Raw genomic sequence first — 8,746 nt, 5'->3', positions numbered from 1 at the left:
CGGAACAGGAGTCCTGAGGTGGTATCAGTAATGAGGCGTCTAGAAAGAACCTCTTGAACCACTCCTCCCCCCCCCCCTCAGTACGGTGTGTGTGGGGTGGGGTGGGACGGGGTTTGGGGGGTTGGAGTGCATAGGAGCATGGGTTGGGGTGTAGAGGTTTGTCTCCCCTGCACCTCTTGTCTCTCCCCAGCATTTCTTCTATCTCCCCAACCATCTCCTCTTTCTCCCTAGCATCCCCCATCAACCCTTATATTTCCGGCCAGCATCCCACATATCTCCCCAGCACCCCATCTCTCTTCCCTGCCCTTCTACCCCCTTTCATCTCCCTATCACTCCAATGCCTCGTATCCTGTCCCAGTACCCTCACAACAGGCAGCAGCCTCCCCTACCACATGCCTCCTCCCGCCCTGGTGCGCCACTCACTCACTCACTCACTGCAGCCGTGAAGGCTGTGTGATTGAGAGCAACAATGACACCTTCAGTTCGATTCCGAGTAAACAGAATCCTTCCCTGGCGGTGTTGGCGCACCATGCTGGTGAGAACAGGCAGCTCTGGTCCAGGCCCCTGGGGCCAGCATGCTCGGGGTGACCAACTATTGGCTGCCCCTACCTCATTCCTGCAGTTTCCATTGGCCCGGGTGTTCCCCAGGGCCTGTTGTGATTGGCTGCGGGAGAGGCGGTGCGCGGCTTGCTGCCTCACTAGTAAAGGAAGAGGAATTCCTCACGAGGAAATATATTTGTTACTAATTCATCAGATAACTTGATTGGACAGATGCGTTGATTTTTATGGTGGTATGTTCTATTCTGCAAAACGCAACGATTACTAGCGAAAAAGTTGTGTAGCTTGCGTGTATTTGGCCGAGATGTATCGAGGTCGCGAGCGAAACATTGCGGATAGTTTAGCCAGGATTTGCTGGACTCGGGAGAACAACAGTACGGCACCTCCAAGCTTGTGTTTTGGAGCTCAGTTTACCTTAGAGCGAGTGAGAGTGGCGGTGTGTGGGTGTGGGTGTGTGTGTGTGTGTGGCGCAGGGTGTGGGAGGGGTGGCTCTTCACAGTTTCCCAGCCACCGCTCTCCCAGGCGTGGTAGGGAAGGACCCTCCTTTTCCTCTCCCTCTCTCTCTCCCTCTCCCTCTCCCTCCCTCTCTCCAACTTGAAGATACTATAGTCTTAGTAGACTCGCGCTGTGCCTTAAGCTCCTGGAGTACTGTCTAGTGTTTACACGTGTCCTGAGGACAGTCCCTGGGTGCCTGTGAGTGTGGACAGTCCCTTGGTGCCTGTGAGTGGGGACAGTCCCTGGGTGCCTGTGAGTGTGGACAGTCCCTGGGTGCCTGTGAGTGGGGACAGTCCCTGGGTGCCTGTGAGTAGGACAGTCCCTGGGTGCCTGTGAGTGTGGACAGTCCCTGGGTGCCTGTGAGTGTGGACAGTCCCTGGGTGCCTGTGAGTGTGGACAGTCCCTTGGTGCCTGTGAATGGGGACAGTCCCTGGGTGCCTGTGAGTGGGGACAGTCCCTGGGTGCCTGTGAGTGTGGACAGTCCCTGGGTGCCTGTGAGTGGGGACAGTCCCTGGGTGCCTGTGAGTGTGGACAGTCCCTTGGTGCCTGTGAGTGGGGACAGTCCCTGGGTGCCTGTGAGTGTGGACAGTCCCTGGGTGCCTGTGAGTGGGGACAGTCCCTGGGTGCCTGTGAGTAGGACAGTCCCTGGGTGCCTGTGAGTGTGGACAGTCCCTGGGTGCCTGTGAGTGGGGACAGTCCCTGGGTGCCTGTGAGTAGGACAGTCCCTGGGTGCCTGTGAGTGTGGACAGTCCCTGGGTGCCTGTGAGTGTGGACAGTCCCTTGGTGCCTGTGAATGGGGACAGTCCCTGGGTGCCTGTGAGTGGGGACAGTCCCTGGGTGCCTGTAAGTGCTGCAACATTACAGCCAAGTGTAACATTGTACTACAGTGAAATTCCTGTGATTTTATGATACAGTGAAGTTCGTTGACTCTTGTGGTACAATGAAGTTCTTGTGATATTAATTAAGATACAGTGAAGTTCTTGTGATATTGAGATACAATGAAGTTCTTGTGATATTGAGATACAGTGAAGTTCTTGTGATATTGAGATACAATGAAGTTCTTGTGATATTGTGGTAATGAAGTTCTTGTGATATTGAGATACAATGAAGTTCTTGTGATATTGAGATACAATGAAGTTCTTGTGATATTGAGATACAATGAAGTTCTTGTGATATTGAGATACAATGAAGTTCTTGTGATATTGAGATACAGTGAAGTTCTTGTGATATTGTGATACAGTGAAGTTCTTGTGATATTGTGATAGATTTAACGTGTGATTTTGTGGTACAATGAAGTTTGTGGGATCTTAGGAGGGAACATGTACCACTGAAGGGAACATGTACCACTGAAGGGAACATGTACCACTGAAGGGAACATGTACCACTGAAGAGGACATGTACCCCAGACAGTAGCATATATCCCTTAAGGGAACCTGTACCTTAGGAGGCAAAACCTCCTATACTCAGCAGATTTGGTTGCACAAATTGCATTCTAAATTGCATTAGACTGACCTCACCAAGCCTGCAACCCCCACACCAGTTGCTTAATTCCCGGGCACCAATTTACTGCGAGGTAAATGATGACCAAACCACAGCTCAGAAAATGAAGAACAGATGACGTTTCAAGACGACGTCTTGATAATGGACTTAACTTGGACCAAACTCTAATGGACTCCTCATGCTAATGGTCCAGGACGGACCGAAGTGTCGTTTCTTCTCCATCTTCTGAGATGTAGTTTGGTCATTATATCTTCCGCCACGTTGGTGCCACTCGTCGTCTGCAAGGTAGAGAGAAGAGGCATTGAAGTGCAAGGAAATGTATCCAAGAGTTTCGTCCTGGCCCGGAATCGAATCCGGATAATTATGTCACTACCAGACTCGCCCTGATCTCCAATCTTGAATAATCTGAATTAGCTCGTTCAACAGCTCTGCCAATTGGCTCCTCGCTAACTCTTCATTTTTTAAACTAAATTCACTATAGCTCACTATCAGTCACTCTACACACATAGTAGTATGGCAACATCTTGCCACATGCCAACACCTCCTGGGTAGTAAAGTTGGGGTTCAGTCCCAACTCGCAGTCGGGAATTACCGGGCGGGACAGAAATGGTTGGGGCCGTTTCCCTTCACCTAATGCTTCTGTCCATCTAGGAGTAAATAGATGCACTGGAGTTGGACAACTATGGTGGGGCTGCATCCTTGGAAAGGTCAGTAGTTCGACCTACTACTATATATATATATATATATATATATATATATATATATATATATATATATATATATATATATATATATATATATATATATATATATATATATATATATATATATATATATAAGCGGTTAAGGGATTGTACAGGATCCCTTAACTGCTCGACCAACACGACCGGACAAAAGAGGATGGTAGCCGAGGCTATTTCCATCCTCTCGCCGGCACTCGGTTGGTAATCTTGGGCATGGTATTTTATCAAATCACCTCATTCTTTGGGGCACACGTGAGGTTGTCCGGTCGTGTTGGTCGAGCGGTTAAGGGATCGTGTACGATCCCTTAACCGCATATATATATATATATATATATATATATATATATATATATATATATATATATATATATATATATATATATATATATATATATATATATATATATATAAATATATATATATATATATATATATATATATATATATATATGCGGAAAATCCACAGAGAAATATGAAATGAGGTGAACGTTTCGGCTTTGTTAAAGCCTTTGTCAACACCAGACTGACTAAGGAGAAGGGAGAAGGGGGAGGATATATAGGCCGACACCTTACCATAGTTGGACAACTATGGTGGGGCTGCATCCTTGGAAAGGTCAGTAGTTCGACCTACTACTATATATATATATATATATATATATATATATATATATATATATATATATATATATATATATATATATATATATATATATGTCCCCCCCCCCTATATATCCTCCCCCTTCTCCCTTCTCCTTAGTCAGTCTGGTGTTGACAAAGGCTTTAACAAAGCCGAAACGTTCACCTCATTTCATATTTCTCTGTGGATTTTCCGCATAAAATGATCAGTGTTTTGTGATCGTCAATTGCATATATATATATATATATATATATATATATATATATATATATATATATATATATATATATATATATATATATATCGTACCTAGTAGCCAGAATGCACTTCCCAGCCTAATATGCAAGGCAAGATTTGCCTACTAAGCCAAGTTTTCATGAATTAATTGTTTTTCGACTACCTAACCTACCTAACCTAAGCTAACCTAACTTTTTCAGCTACCTAACCAAACCTAACCTACAAAGATAGGTTAGATTAGGTTAGGTAGGGTTGGTTAAGTTCGGTCATATATCTACGTTAATTTTAACTCAAATAAAAAAAATTGGCCTCATACATAATGAAATGGGTAGCTTTATCATTTCATAAGAAAAAAATTTGAGAAAATATATTAATTCAGGAAAACTTGGCTTATTAGGCAAATCGGGCCTTGCATAGTAGGCTGAGAAGTGCGTTCTGGCTACTAGGTACGACATATATATATATATATATATATATATATATATATATATATATATATATATATATATATATATATATATATATATATACTGTATATATATATATATATATATATATATATATATATATATATATATATATATATATATATATATTTATTAAGACAGGAAATTCCTTAAGTACTTTCGTATTTAATAGTACATCTTCAGGAGGATGGATATTACAATACAGTGGTGGTGGATATATAGGCAGGAATGAGGCGAGGTGAAACAAAAAAAAATGTGTTATGTTTTACCATATTTTTCTGTTTTCGAAAATATTTTCAAGGCCTTAAACGTTTCTGATTTAAATGTATTGTTTAATTATGTAAATACTGCTGGAAAATTATTAGTTAGAAGCAGTTCTCGTAGTGATAACAGTGTCATTTACAAAATAGCTAAAAGACTCTAATAGATTCTATGTTGGGCAAACATCCAAAGATTTGAAATTTACAATTTCGCAACATAAGTATTCTGTAAGACACGGCTAATTGTCTAATGCTTTGTTTGTTCATCTGTCTGAAAATTCTCACCAAATTGATTGGGAGAGGTCTTCTTCAATAACGAATTGTAAACAAATAATCAATAGAAAAGTTATTGAATCAGCTTTAAACAACAATGCGTCAGGTGTCCAATGGTGTACTATGTCAAATGTTGTCATCAAGTTGTTGCTCTTTTTCTGCGCATGTTTGAGTTGCGCGTCAGTATATTCGTTATTTGTTTAGTTTCCCCTTAACTTGTGTTTTTGGTGCTCTCTTTTTTTTTTTTTAAGTGGGATTGGCATTATATTTTTCTGTTTAATTGTGATATTGAATATAACAATTGCGTGTCCATTATTTTACAATATTTGTGTTGCCTTATAATGTGTGAGGCGGGTACGTTGATAATCATTTATTTAATTTAGTCTTGCCTAGAATCTTTGAATCTTTAGGATCTTAACTTGATTTTTATTTAGTCCTTATTGTAAATTTTTTATGTTTTCAAATCCTCCTTTGTTAGATCATTAATTAAGTTGACTTTGGTATCTTTGCTGGTTCGTGTTTTCTTTTATTAATAACAAGTGTCATTTTGGTTTCTTAAGAATGATATGGTTTCAGAGAAAAGTTCTTTAACTGTTATTTTGAAATCGATTTTTCTCTATTTTAGATCTGAAGATGAATGCTAATGAGTAATCGAAGCGGTATGAATTTTAATTGACAAGTAGATATTGTAATAAAGCAAGATGGTATAAACAATACAGATGTGCTATACGATCATATACCACAACTGCATTTTGTTTTTCTTGTTATGCTTCAGTGATGTTGTAATAGTGGTGGAGTAATTGCTCAAGGCATGATCAATCCACGTTGACCTGGCTTGTGAAGGTCATTGCATTCTCCATAAAACTTGAAGAGATATAATTCCTGATTACTCTTTGCAAAACGTTTATTGTGTGCGATAATTATGCGGTAGCAAAGCATTTCTAGCCAAAGCTTTACTACCTCCCTTGTGTAGTGGAGCTCTATCTGCTGCTTTCAGTGTTTCTGGTATTTCTCCCCTGTATCCAGGCTTTTTCTCCAAACTACCCTAAGGGGCACTACACTAAGGGCCACTGGCACTTTACATTTCCTTATAAATTGACTACATGCCCAGGCACTCAGCATAGGCATGCTGTCAGTTTCTCTTTCAATATCTGCAATGTTGGTGTTGATATAGAAACTGTCGAGATCTTTCACTTTCGTGTTGGTGGTAAACAAAGCTTTGTTTACCACTGTGGTGGTAAACAAAGCCTAATACTAATCTTTTAACATTAAATTTATTTCCTTGTTCTGTGTAGCTTGTGTTTGGTCATAGTTAGGACGTGTAGAGGTGGGCCATAGCTATTGTGTGTAGGGGTGGGCCGAGGCTAGAATCTAAAGGGGTGGGTAGGACTGGGGCAGGGCTAGGGGAGGGTAGGACTGGAGCAGGGCTAGGGGAGGGTAGGACTGGGGCAGGGCTAGGGGTGGGGGTGGGTGTGTGCCCCGGATGCAGTCTCCCAACATACCAAGTCGTGTGGGTCAGCGCTCTGTGACGTCACCGACCTCGCCTTCAGTGTTATTGGTACAGGCTTGTCTTGTTGGGGGGTGAAAGTGCACTCAACACTCCTCCCCCCCCCCTCACACACACACAGACAGACAGGCACACACACACACACCTTACACACACGCAGGCACACACACACACACACACACACACACACACACACACACACACACACACACACACACACACACACAGGCACACCTACACACACACACACACCTTACACACACGCAGGCACACACACACACACCCAGACACCTACACACACACACACACACACACACACACACACACACACACACACACACACACACACACACACACACACACACACACACACACACACACACACACACCGCACGAGCTTGAAGGAGTTTTGAAAATGTATTCACAATAAAATATAATAATCACCACAGTGAACATGCACCATGCAGCGTGCATTCATAAATTTTATATTGAATACATTTACTGATATTGAGAGACAAGGAGCCGCCGCCCCATTATAACAGAGATCAATAATAGGATCAGTCATTTGCATAAGAAGAAACGGCCTATTTTACTCATTTGCACCGTCGGAGATTCGAACTTGGGCCTTAAAAGCAGGCTAGACTGTTGTCCAACCAGCCAGGATGCTCGTGTTACTGTGGAACTCGCCAGTGTTCTTACAGGCTTGTTGTTGTTATAGATTCAGCTACTCGGAACAAGTTCCAAGTAGCACGGGCTATGGTGAGCCCGTAGTGGACTTACCTGGCTCAGGAGCGGGGCTAACTAGTGTGTGTGTTACAGGCTGTCAACCAATAGTCTTGTACACCAGGTGACCTCTGTTTTACCCCCGATTGACTATTGAAGATTAAGCCACCCAAGAGGTGGCACGGGCATGAATAGCCCGTAAAGTGGTAGATTTTTTTGGAGTGAATGTGATCTTTGGTCGTGATTTAACCCAACCATTGTTGTTGTTTAAGATTCAGCTGCTGGGAACAAAATGTTCCAAGTAGCACGGGCTATGGCGAGCCCGTAGTGAACTTACCTGGCACAGGAGCGGGGCTGTAACTCGTTAACCCAATCTGTTGTTGTTGTTGTTGTTTTAGATTTAGCTACTCAGAACGAAATGTCCATGTAGCACGGGCTATGGTGAGCCCGTAATTGAGTTCGGTTATTCGCGATAACCTTGTTATTCTGATATTTGGGTCAAAGTATTAAATGGAGGTGGGGTTTCCTCCTTTTTCCCTGTTTCTTTTTCGCTTCTGTTTTAGTCGTATTTTAATAACATTATCTTGGTGGTGGATGTAGGTGCCGAATGTTCACTAGTGTGTCCCATTCTTTAGCAGCTTTTCTAATCATTGTAGTGGCTGTGGAATGTGCATCTAATGCAGCTGTTGTCGTTGGATTAATATTTAGTTAGATGCGCAGGGCTTCAGTAGCTTCACATTCTAGTAAGTAGTGCAATAGTGGCGCCTCTGCTTCTGTTCCACAGATATGATATTCTTTAACTATTGGGTTCATTACCTCCCAGCAGCACTTGTAACCAAGTCTGAGTCTGCGTATGGCTACTGCAATGTCTCTGGATATCTTTTTATCAGGCTTGAAAGAGTAGTACCCAGTGACTTGTTCGTACCATATCGCAGTGGATCTTCCTTCCGCTACTTTGGCTCTGTGGCGACTTTTGATAGTTGGGAATATTTTCTTCTTGATTTGTTCCTTAATCTGTGAAAAATTTGGAGGTATTTGAACCTGTACAACAGGTAGAGCAGTGGCAGTTTTTGCTAGTGAGTCTGCCTTTTCATTACCATCTATGCCAATGTAACTTGGTATCCAATTTAGGGTGATTGACAGCCCTAGATTATGGGCTTCTTTTCCTATATGTTGGATTTCTGTGAGGAGTTGTATATTATCTCTGTGTTGACTGGATAACAATGCCTGGAGCGAAGATTTAGAGTCGGTATGAATGATGATATCATGTAAATTATTCTCAATTATATAATTTATGGCCTCCTTCAGGGCATATAATTCTGTCTGCAATGTTGAGCACCCACTAT

The sequence above is a fragment of the Procambarus clarkii genome, chromosome 20 (assembly GCF_040958095.1).
Source record: "Procambarus clarkii isolate CNS0578487 chromosome 20, FALCON_Pclarkii_2.0, whole genome shotgun sequence".
Lineage (NCBI taxonomy): Eukaryota > Metazoa > Arthropoda > Malacostraca > Decapoda > Cambaridae > Procambarus > Procambarus clarkii.
Note: the sequence above shows the minus strand (reverse complement) of the source record.